Source organism: Schistocerca nitens, chromosome 9 (assembly GCF_023898315.1).
Source record: "Schistocerca nitens isolate TAMUIC-IGC-003100 chromosome 9, iqSchNite1.1, whole genome shotgun sequence".
Classification (NCBI taxonomy): Eukaryota; Metazoa; Arthropoda; class Insecta; order Orthoptera; family Acrididae; genus Schistocerca; species Schistocerca nitens.
Window position 1 is genome coordinate 232,995,844 of NC_064622.1, and position 12,809 is coordinate 233,008,652.

The 12,809-nt window shown below is 41.9% G+C and overlaps 1 long non-coding RNA gene across 10 annotated transcripts in view; it reads right to left on the reverse strand.

Annotated features, from left to right (window-relative positions):
- Positions 1 to 1,748: 1,748 nt before the first annotated feature.
- Positions 1,749 to 12,809, reverse strand: part of LOC126203518 (uncharacterized) — a 254,145-nt gene continuing 243,084 nt past the window's right edge. For 5 of the 10 annotated variants that reach the window (XR_007540278.1, XR_007540277.1, XR_007540276.1 and 2 more), the window contains exons 2-4: positions 11,793 to 11,879; positions 9,718 to 9,854; positions 1,749 to 1,907 (exon numbers count right to left, since the gene is read on the reverse strand). This is a non-coding gene — a long non-coding RNA (uncharacterized LOC126203518). The remainder of the gene's footprint in view (positions 1,908 to 9,717; positions 9,855 to 11,792; positions 11,880 to 12,809) is intronic. The other 5 variants (XR_007540282.1, XR_007540283.1, XR_007540281.1 and 2 more) reach the window with 1 other exon arrangement.

Here is a 12,809-nt window from a genome sequence, read left to right on the forward strand (position 1 = left end):
AAAATGTAGACTGGCAATGGCAAGGAAATCGTTTCTGAAGAAGAGAAATTTGTTAACATCGAGTATAGGTTTAAGTGTCAGGAAGTCGTTACTGAAAGTATTTGTATGCAGTGTATCCATATATGGAAGTGAAACATGGACGATAAATAGCATGGACAAGAAGAGAATAGCAGCTTTCGAAATGTGGTGCTACAGAAGAATGCTCAAGATTAGATGGGTAGATCACATAACTAATGAGGAGGTATTTAATAGAATTGGGGAGAAGAGGAGCTTGTGGCACAATTCGATTAGAAGAAGAGATCGGTTGGTAGGACATATTCTGAGACATCGAGGGATCACCAATTTAGTGTTGGAGGGCAGCGTGGAGGGTAAAAATCATAGAGGGAGACCAAGAGATGAATACACTAAGCAGATTCAGAAGGATGTAGGCTGCAGTAGGTACTGGGAGATGAAGAAGCTAGCACAGGATAGAGTAGCATGGAGAGCTGCATCAAACCAGTCTCAGGACTGAAGACCACAACAACAACAACTCACCTTTGGGCCGAGCCGTGTGGCTCCCACAGGTCTGAGTCTGGCAAGCGAGATGTTAAAATTTGTAAACAGAGTCCCAGCATGAATGTGTTAATCCCACAATGAATGCACTGATTGAAATCTTCGGCTAAGTCGCCAGGAACCTTGAGTAGTGAATGTTGTATTCGCCTGATAAACACAGGCATGGAGAGTGTGCAGGATGTGTGTGGCTACTTCAGATCTTCCTCGAAAGGTATCGGTGTTCAAACGGTTTTACCATGAGATTGAGCACGGAGTGTCATTATCGTGCAGCTTCTAGCGACTCTCTTACATAAGCTGGCCATGCAGTGTAGTTTGGATTTAAAACGGTTTTATTTACAAGACCTGCAATACCTTCTTTCCCCAAAACCGCCAATTCTCCTGTCTCATATACTTTCCAATAGTAGAAGCAGTCAGTGGTCACATGGCTCCTCAAACTGACCTAGTACCAAACTGGGGCTTAGGTTTGATAGAAAACCCTATGTGTTTAGTTTGGGAAGGAGGTCCCATTAGAGAAATGCGTTCAGTCAATCGAAATAGCACATTAAGCAAATGAACATGGCAAGGTGTGCTGCTGTTTACGAAATAGTGATTTCAGATGGCGCTGTTGTTGGATTTTTCTATCTGAACTCTCTGATGGGCATTATTTTGGTTCTCCTACCTTTGACGACCCTATAACTAATGCCCTTGGTGTATATATTCATCGTAAATAAAATTTTCTGTTTTCTAACGAATTATTTGGCAAGTTAGTCTATATCTTTTTGCTGGATAATATCTTCCATCAAACGGTCGCATACTTTCTGTGGCACTTCGCTGCCTCTTTCATTGTACTGGGTGAAATCCAGGTATCTATGTGTGTCATTACAATTTTTTAATGCCATAGTAATGATTAACCAGTGTTATTGTTAATCACAGTCATAATTTCAGTTTTGTTAACTTTGTATTGCACAAGGTAAGGATCCAGTCGTTTATGACTGAACTTGTGTGGAAACGAGGATATTTTGATGTAGGCAGTTAGGAAAAATGTGAAAGGAAAAGCTTCTTTATTGATACTGAAGTTTTGGGATGAAACGACAAAATAAATCAAATCATCATGAGGAAAAGAAGTACTTTATTTGCAGTAGAATTGCGTAAATTAATATTCGTACGAGCTATTTCTGCACATGGTGCTGTTATTACTCAATTTAATGAAAGAGCAAAACATGTCGTAGCAAATTTTATCATTTATTACGGTGGTGAACAGCAACAGGCCTGGAATGGTGAGTAGCCGTTGTACGTCAGTGCGGTCGTGGGTTGGTAAGAGCTCATCCACCTTCCTGCGTCGTGGTTTAGCCCCTAGATGGAGGAAGCGTTGGACGCTAGAGAGGAGGACAAGAAAAAAAACTTGGTTATTACTTTGTTTCTATCATATCTCGAGCCATCATCACGTTCCACAATTGACTTCTTATATCAACGAATGTAGCATATGAATTGCAGAGAATATACAAGGACCTGTTTGTGAAGTTTGCAGGAAGTGTCTCCTCAGCTCTTATGTTACTGCGCACGTCTGTAGCAGGGAGATAGGAAAAGCAACAGACCGTCTGTACACTCATCGTGCACAAATGTCAATCAGTATTTTATAAATGGGGTTGTTTGCTTCGTTCTCACCCATCGTTGTTGACAAAGTGTATGAATACTGCATAGCTTTCAAGAGCGAAAGGCGGCATGTATCAGTTAACTTACTTTAACGAAAGCCTAGTCTTTTAATATCTCTTCTTAGTTTGACACAACAGAAAGTTTATGTGTCGAGGAGGCATCACAGAAACAGTATTACGGATCAAATAAGTGTTATGTTATCGTCGTGGGTGAAGAGATTACAATTAACTATTTCAAACTGACAATAGGCCAAATTTCATGATTTACATTGTGGAAACGTTAAGAATTATGCCGCGATAGACATGGTACCGTTCCATTGGTGCCGGATTTGAATTTATTGTGATGTTCAAAAGCTTATTCTGTGATTTCTTTTCCCGTTTACCGTATATATAGCAACTTAGCACTACCACTCTCCTTGGCTGAGTTATGTATTGGCAGCAGAGGGTGGTTGAGAACATTGTGAGCCTTATATTTTATTATAAATTTACATTCTATTTATTCTATGGTTAAGATTTGTGGCAGGCCTTCTATTTGAAGTGGTGTGCTTCAGCGTGTCTGCCTGAGAGCTGTTAGGTTTAATGCTTCGAGGAAAGTAAAAGTGAGTTAAGAATTAAAAATAAGTATGAATGTTACTATGTCGGAAGTTTAAGAGAAGTGCTGTATCGACCGGTATTGCTGCCGACGTCGGGCGAGCAAGATATGACTGCAGCCCTGTATGTTACTGAAATGATGTTTGTAGACATGTTGACATTACTTTCATTCTTCGAAGAACTAGAACCGTCTTCCCGCAACTAAATTCCTCCGGCACCAACGGGGAAGGTGTACTTTTCACCAATCTATAGTAAGTACTATAATCTAGTCATGTACTTCATATTTTAGAATTTCGAAAAAAAAAGTAGGCCGGCCTTTGTGACCGTGCGGTTCTAGGCGCTTCAGTCTGGAACCGCGTGACCGCTACGGTCGCAGGTTCTAATCCAGCATAGGGCATGGATGTGTGTGAAGTCCTTAGGTTAGTTAGGTTTAATTAGTTCCAAGTTCTAGGGGACTGATGACCACAGATGTTAAATCCCATAGCGCTCAGAGCCATTTGAACCATTTCGAAAAATATGTATACTGCTTCCCATGAATTCTTCTAGCATATTCTACAGTACTGTTAAATTTTTATCATGTAAAGTTAATTCAGAAATTTAGGTTGTAGTGATAAATGTAGTTGTAGTAGTCTACTAGTACTCCATTCGACTTGCCACAACGATAGTCATATTAAATATTTTCAACCTCTGAATGCTAGTTACACGTCATCATCTATTTAAAATGTATGCTTTTAGTAAAAGTCCACAACAGCTAAGGTTATCTGTACTTTTTTTTAACCTTTTGTCTTCGTGGTGCTGTTGATGAACAAGATAGAACCGAGTTTAATAAGCAGTAGGTAGAGACAACAGTGGGTAAGGGTGGTAATGAGAATAGAATTAGTGCCGAAATGTTTCGGGAGAGTGAGTACCAACCATGTTAAGTGAATTTGCCAGTTGGTACGAAAGGGAAAATGTGCAATGTCTTAGTGACTAGCTGCACGGAACGGAAACTGTTTTAATTATTATGTCTGACATGTGCAGTAGGACAGCAGGATTTACACCTACTGTTCCCTTCATTTGCGTTATATGCGGAAAAATGCTGTGTATGCTTGGACTCACGCAGTTCAATTTCCCTACTCAGGGAGAATAGTTACCGTAATAACGATGCAACTTGAAAAATTCCATCATTGGTTTCAGATGTGGGAACTTGTAAGATGGAAAATTCGGCCGAGATGTTATTACTAGCTGACTCCGATTAAATAGCACTATTTAACTTGCAAATTCCGCGTGAGAGGGGGAAGTCATTTAGCAGTATCGCAAACTTTGGGATGTTATTTGATAAAACATTCGAGCCAGAGGGTAGCTTTACAAAGCACAAACATGTAAATTTTGTGGGCTTACGATGCCATTGGTAATTCGGTTGGGGGGAAGGAAGACTTCGAGATCGATCACTTGTCAACCGAGAAGGCCAAATACTTACTGGATTTCTTTCCTGACGTTCCCACTGATGACATGGGAGCGACGAAACTGAAGTCAGTCATAACGTGAAGAAAAGGTAACAATCATAACGACTCTTACCCCCACGGATGAAACAACTTTAGCCAATATCGGTTAGTTGTTACGTGAAGAAATAATTAGACTATGTATCATCATTATATTGACTCATATTTTTAGTTCTGAAAAGATGAGGCGGATTTGGCCAGCAGCTGATTAAAGAGGCCTGAATTACAAAGTAATCCTCCAGTCTGTTTCACTACGAGACTTCCATTCATGTTTTCGTGCTACGATAAGCAGAGATATTTATTACACTAGAAGTAAACCAGGCTTATTCTCAGATACCGTTTGCAGAAGCGTGTAAGACTATTGTAGTCTTCACAATGCACTAAAATTTATATGAATTTAACTGAGTTTTGTTCAGGCCTTCAATCGGAGCTGTGGTGTTGTTACGTCTCCTGGGCAACATTTTTTGACACAACTAGATGTTGTGCCTGCATTTACTATAGTGAAATGAAGTCAGAGTTACACAGATACGGTTCCAGGATTCCTTTATAAATAGCCTTCTAATCGCGATTACATTCACTTTATTGTGAATACGAGGAAGTCATCGTAACTAGAGACTCATACATGATCTTAGTGATACACTTTATACATAACATATTATAACATAACGTTTTTTTCCGAGACATTGCTGTCGTGATTTCCATATTTTTCAGCATCGATCAAGATCGATTCAAGATAGTTTTACGTGCGCATTTCAAACATCGTTGTAATCATTTTCGTGACTACTAAATTTTTCTTAAAAAAAGACACTATAGCCATTTTATGAAGCCCATACAGCGATAGCCCATTTCTGCGAGAAATGTTCCTCAGGTTTCACTTCAGCATATGCACTTACTGAGTCGTTTAAATAAAATAAGTCTTCAGAATTATTTCACCGGAAAGGTTCAGCCTCTTATTCATTCACACATCATCACTTCTAGTCATTTCTTTCCCTGTTGCACTCTCAAATAGAGCGAGGGCAAAACTACTGTCTACAAGCCTCCGGACGAGACCCAGTTTCTGTCAAGTCATCTTCTTGGTCTTTGCGCGAAACGTACGATGGCGGCAATAGAAAAGTTCTGCTGTCAGCCTTAAAACTGAGTTGACTAAATATCTGCTATGGTGCCTCGAGAGAAGTGTGCCGTCTGCCCTCTAAGGTCCTCATTTGAGTCCACAAAGTATATTTGCCTGCTGCTCGAACCACCCGGTAACAAATCTAACAGCACGAATCTGAATTATTGTGATGTTTTCCTTTAACCCGACCTGGTGAGTACCCCAAACACATGAGCAGTACACAAGAAAGGGTCGCACTAGCGTTATATATGCCGCCTCCGCTATAAATGAGCTACATTTACCCAAAATCCTTCGAATAAACCGAAGTCGATCATTCGCCTTTCCTGCTAAAAACCTGACCTGATCGTTCCATTTCATATTGCTTTACAAATTTTCGCCTAGATGTTGAAGCGATGAGTCTGTGTCATGCAGCACACGACTAACTCTGTATTCTAAAGTTACAGGAATTGTTTTTTCCTACTCGATCACATTATCTAATATCTTTCTAAATTTAAAGCACGTTGCTACTCATCTCACCAACTAGAAATTCTGTTTTGGTCATCTTGTGTCAACCTACAGTCAGTCAACGTCGACACCTTCCCGTACATTACAGCATCATCAGCAGAAAGACGTAAATCTCTGCAGCCTGACCGATCACTTACGTATATAGAGAATAAAAGCTGTAAAATCATGCTCCCCAGAGACATTCCTGACAATGCACTAGTCTCTGGTAAACGCTCGCCGACAAGGAAAACGTACTGGGTTGTATTACTTAAATAGTATTGAAGCCATTCACATATCTAGAAACATAATCCATATTGCCTCAAATGGCTCTGAGCACTATGGGACTAAACATCTGATGTGATCAGTCCCCTAGATCTTAGAACTAGTTACACCTAACTAACCTAAGGACATTACACACATCCATGCCTGACACAAGATTCGAACCTGCGACCGTAGGGGTCGCGCGGTTTCAGACTGAAGCGCGTAGAACCGCTCGGCCACAGCGACCGTGTAATCCCTCTTCTCGCACCTTTGTGAACAACCTGCACTGGGGCGCTATGTCAAACGTTTCTCGGAAATCTATGATTATCAATGTGCTTTTTACCCTTCAACCATGGTTCGCAGTATATCTTGCGAGAAAAGAGCAAGCTGAATTTTAAATGTGGGCATAGTTACGTGAAATGCATTCTAATGTAATGTAACTATGAAATCAATAAAAGAACCCACAGTATGAACGTATTTACGAGGGGCTTTCAATAAGTAATGCAACACGTTGCTTTTCTCAGCCCAGTTTAGGTTGGAAAACGCGAAATTTGTTGTGGAACGTCGTTGAATACTACCGCTTCAGTCCCTCTAGTTTCATTACGTTCCGATTGGCGGTGGCTCTGTACATGACCTTCAAATTAGGGTCTGTCACTGAGGTGCATTCCAAGCAGAAAGCTGTCATAAAGTTCTTTTCAGCGGAAAACCTGAGCTTCATAGAAATTCATAGGTGCCTGGAATGTCAACGGAGACCTAGTAGTTGAAAAAAGCACGATGTGTCGCGGGGCGAGACGTCGGCGATTATCGCTGCGAGGTCGCTCAGACCTGTCCGGAGTCCTGCGTGACGGGAGGCCTCACGCAGCTGTGACTCTTGCAACGTTTCAACGTGCGGACACTCTAATTCGAGGCGAGTTAGGACGACGGTCCTCTGGGACACTGAGGATGTGGTCCTGTTTGACGTTCTCCCTCATGATGTAACGATCAACTCTGAAGTGTACTGTGCTACTACAACGAAATTGAAGAAACGACGTGAGTGTGTTAGTCGCACAAAAATACAAACGAACTTTTGTTCCACCGTGAGAACACAAGCACTCACACAATTCTGCGCACACGAGAGGAACTCACAAAACGTCATTGGACTGCTCTTCCTCATCCACCCTACGGCCCTGATCTTGCACCTTCCGCCTCTTATCTGTTTGGCCCAATGAAGGACGTTCTCCGCAGGAAGCGTGATGGCCAGGCTATTCATGGATCTGGACGTTGGCTGCAACGTTGACCAGCAGAGCAGTAACAGGGGGGATACAGGCCATCCACTAACGTGGAGCAAGGCCGTCGCACTGAACCAAGGTTTTGAATTAAAAAAAAAATAAGGAAGAATGTCGTGTACTGGAATCTTGAATAAAACCTACCTGCATCCTGAAAAAAAATGTGTTGCATTGCTTTTTGTACGCAAGTCGTATAACTATGAATTATTTACCGATCCTTATCGCTGATGTACTTAACAAATGCTACTAGCAATTCAGCCGTGATTTGTTCAAGATATAGATGCAAGTTATTATTTTGTTTCGTCCCTTATGCAGCACCTGCCAAGTGTAGACGTTGAGATTATTCGCACTGAAGCGTACAATAAATATAAGTTAAAGCTAATCCAACTCCTTTTTCCGCCAGTTATGGCAATTGTTAATCGCGTTGTGCTTACTAGCAAGCGGAAACGAAGCACCGTTGCCGCTACTCTTGCAGTGGTTGTATTACATTATCGTAAAAATTGGTTAGTTGCAACAAGATGAGGATTCTTCCATTACACCCCAAAATGGTTCAAATGGCTCTGAGCACTATGGGACTCAACTTCTGAGGTCATTAGTCCCCTAGAGCTTAGAACTAGTTAAACCTAACTAACCTAAGGACATCACAAACATCCATGCCCCAGGCAGGATTCGAACCTGCGACCGTAGCGGTCTTGCGGTTCCAGACTGCAGCGCCTTTAACCGCACGGCCACTCGGCCGGCCATTACACCGCACCCACATCACTACGCGACGACACATTCTTATACACGTAAATCCACTGGAAAAGAATAACAGTGTATTAGTTATTGGTAAAACTAGAACTCCAGCCATGGCAGTGTATGTTGCAGGTTCCGTGATTTACTCCTCACACTCACCAAAACTTTGATTGCTTGACGCAGCTTATAGGAACATTAATCATCTCGACCGTGGATCTCTGGAGCATAGTGCTCATAAACGCTGTAACGTCAAATAATCAGTGAACCAGACGGCATCGTGCCAGCCTCGGCTAACATTCACTGACGGAAAAAAGTCGCAACACCAAGAAATAGTTGTGCGACATCAGAATTACTCTAAAAACATGCTGTAGCGGCCGTGAGCACTAGTTACTTTTGATAGTGGACCCGGTGTGCTGCTGTTAGTCAAGAACGCGTTTATGGTGACTAAGTTTGAACGAGGTCGTGTAATACAGTACTAGAAGCTGGATGCTCCGTCTCCGATACTGTACAAAGACTTGGCAGGAACGTAGCCACCCTGCATGACTGGTGACAGCGGTCGTCACGAGATTAAACAGTCGCAAGAAGATCGGTCTCCGGATGGCTACGTGGCACTACGAAGACCATACGTTCGGTGTGTGGTTCTGGGGCATATTTCAGCAGCGGTTGACATCATAGCGCCATAGAAAGCTGTTATAAATCTGTTACCTCAAGCACAGCTCTGAGCCAGACGCCTTGTAGCATGCATTCCGCTGTGCCCAAACCATTGGACAGCGCGGTGGCAATCTCTCGTGTTTTCTGGTGAAAGCAGGTTCTGTCTGCCAGTGACGGCTGTGTGTTGGTTACTGGGACATCAGTTGAGGACCTACGGCCAACCTGTCTACTTTCTAGACGTAATGGACCTATACTTATAGTTATGGTCTGCGATGCGATTTCATACATCAGATGGAGTACTCTTACGGGTAACCAACGCACTCTGACAGCAAATCTGTACGTCAACCTGCAGATTGGACCTATTGTGTTGCCATTCATGAACAGCGTTCCAGGGTGTATTTTCCAACAGGATAACGCTGGCCCACATACAGTTGTTTTAACCCAACATGCTCTACAAAGTGTCGACATGTTGCCCCGGCCTACTCTATCATCACATCTGTCTCCAATCGAGCGCATATGGAACATCATCACACGACAGCTCCAGCGTCCTCCACAGAAAGCGTTAATCATCCCTGTATTGACCGACGGGGTGCAACAAGCAAGGAACTCCATTCAAGAAACTGACATCCGGTAACCGTAAAACAAAATACATGCGTGTTTGCATCAAACATTCTGGCAGATGCTACGGTTATTAATGTACCAGCACTTCACATTTTCAATGGATCATCTCGCGCTGACATTAACCTGTGATCTTGCCCTGTTAATAACCTGGACAAATGTATTGGAGGAATTTTATTCCTTTACATTAATTATTCTTGGTGTTGTGACATTTGTTCCGTCAGGGTATTTAAATTTTCCTCCGAGTTTGGGACACAACGCCTTCAATAGGTAAGAAGTAAAGTTCACACTGCTCCTAAAAACAAAAATCCACATGCACTTAGTGATAAACTAATTACCAGATAATACCAAAACCCTGGATTATACACTTCGGTAACGTGGGTTTCCTGGGGTATCGGCTGGCCATTTGCTCTGGTCGCTGAGACGGGAAGTGGCGCTCGTAGACTTTGACGGGGCAGGTCCCTTCCATGGCGTCCTGTGCAGGAAACTTTAGTTAGTTACTGCTGAGTATTTTCCTGGAAGTAAAAGTCTTTACAATCGTTTCTTTCAGCTACCCGATGGCGTGGTAATCCACACACGGATGCTGAAAGCAGGAGCTACAATGAGCTACATTCTACCAGCTCTACTTTAGTGTTCGTTTCTGCTGCAGGCAACCACACGCCGAAATCTACATTTTTTGCTGTGAGTTTTGTGAGCGTCGGTGCGTTTCCGTCAATTAAGGTATCATGTCCTGGAAAGTGCGTTCTGATTAGCTTACGATGTTACTGCAATGAGGTGAAATTTGTGGTTGGGGACGTTTACGTTTCTTTTTTGCATGCAAATTGCCCGGAGTATCAGTTATCATTAGTTTGTCTGTCTGGTGTTTTTTACAATCAATTGTCCATTAAGATCTCTGGATTTGCGGAATCTGCCTGATAACTTGTACTGGTAGCCTATATCAGGGATTGCACGATTAGTTCAGAGAATGTACTGACGGGGAATCAATTACGCACATCATTCTGGCGGTAATGGGACTTTGTCCTTCTTGTGGTTCTGTTTAAACGGTTAAGGAACCGCGACTGAGCAAGGATGTACAAATTTTTGGAAATTTGTGGTAAGTTCCTATGTGACCAAACTGCTGACGTTATCGGTTCCTAGGCTTACACACTACTGAATATAATTTAAAATAACTTACGGTAAGGACTACACATACACCCATTCCCAAGGGAGGACGCGAACCTCCGACGGAGAGAGTCGCGCGAACCATGGCAAAGCGCCTAAGACCGCACAGCTACCCCGCGCGGCGATGTACTAATTGTAATCAGCTCCACCATAGTTGCTTATATTGTCACTCGATCAAGTTTGTGTCTGTTTGGATTCACCGAGAACTCGAGTTCATGATATCCATGTCAGAGCGAGCACTGAGTTTCGCTGTATGTGTTTTATGAAGTTTTCTAAACGCCGTTAAGTGTGTTGGTATTTAAGTGTTAGCTTTTGTTGGCAAGAGTACGATAAGAACTGCATTGTGTTTTCGCATTGCACGTTATTTACTGTCAAATACTGAAGTGTGGCATAAAGGAAAAACATATGTTGGTCACTGCGGTTCAGCTGGATTAGGTAAGGTTAGAGCCGTCTTTGGGTAAATGGGTTTTTGTGCGAAAATTGTAAGTGATATCTTACGACAAACGGCCTTACTTGTAAGAGGCGGATACGTTAAGAGTTAGTTTGGTTGTAGTTCGGTGAGTTTCCACTAGTGTATCTACTAATTCATAGCAACGAGTACGACAAACTGGGCTCAGGTAATACCTGTTAAGTGTGCAACTTATTCGGCTATTGATGGTGTTAATTGTTAACTGTGCTAACCATTTAACCCATGTTATAATCAATACCACGAGGCAGCTGTGTTTGTTCGAAACAGCTTAGACCGATTTGCGCACATTAATAATTACCAACTATATGATAAGAAACTGAAGTGTGTTGTCTGCCTTACTATTTGGTATTCTTTGATGTCAGAAGTTTAGTTTCTTGCAAATATAATTTCACAAGTTAGTGTCAACATTTTTTTCTAGGGCGCTTCTTTATGTTTTAGAGGTGCTGCAAATTTTATTTAATTAATAGTCGTGCTCAAGCTCTAAGGATTGACATAAATTCATCGGTTAAAAATAAAAACGCTGTTTAAAAGCAAATTAACATATGTAATTTTTCATCGTAAAAATATGACCTTGAAAATATATTTAAAACTTAGCAGTAAATATTTTATACTACCACAAGCACCAAAAAATATTAGTACTAATTAACTGTATAAAAATAGCAACGAAGAACTGAAAAGAATATGGGCATAAAAATCGCATAATTTTTGGAATACACAATTAATTTTAAAAAAAATATTTCTTTCAGTATATTTTTCAGACATATGAAGTGGTAATATACAAACCAGACTGCAGTCTGTCTTCTGCAACCGAAGGCCCTCCTGCTAGCCCTAGGCACTCCTCGGGACATTCCACCTGTGCAGAGATGGCTCCTACGCAAAGGAATTGTTTTGCGGTTTTAATATGTGTCATACAACGCAATTACAGCAGTAAATTTATCGTTCACAATAGAAAATTGAAGTTATTTAGTTGAGAGACCTAAAGAGATACTAAATGTTCACATTCTCCATCAAAAGTCTCACAGTACTATATCTCGATGCTTTTCCTGTATTTAATATGGTCAACTGACCTCTGAGTTATGACAAAACAGTTCCAGAATCCGCAATAATTTACCAAACTGTCATCCATTCAATGGGAATTAGATTCACTTCAGTGTCTATAAGAGTAATTCAACTTAATTCGAGGCGTGAACAGGAAATTACTTGGAGAAACTCTCTCCATAATATAGCTAAGAAGATTGTGCACTCGCAACATTTTGAGATTGTTGCTGTTACACCCCACGCATCTCACTGCATGCAATAAACTCTTACAGATGTAGAATGAGAATTTCACTCTGCAGCGAAGTGCGTGCAGATTAAAACTGTGTGCCATACCGAGACTCGAAATCGGGACCTTTACCTTTCGCGGGCAAGTGCTCCACCAGCTGAGCTATCCAAGCACGGCTCACGCACCGTCCTCACCGATTTACTTCTGCCAGTACCTCGTCTCCTACTTTCCAAACTTTACAGAAGCTCTCCTGCAAACCTTGCAAAGTGAAAATCTCATTCTGGAATCATCCCCCAAGCTGTGGCTAATCCATGTCTCCGCAATGTCCTTTCTTTCAGGAGTGCTAGTTCTGCAAGGTTCGCAAAAGAGCTTCCGTAAAGTTTAGAAAGTAGGAGACGAGGTACTGGCAGAAGGAAATCCGTGAGGACGGGGCGTGAGTCGTGCTTGGGTAACTCAGATGGTGGATCACTTGACGCGAAAGGCAAAGGTCCCGATCGAGTCTCGGTCAGGCACACAGCTTTAATCTACCAGGAAGT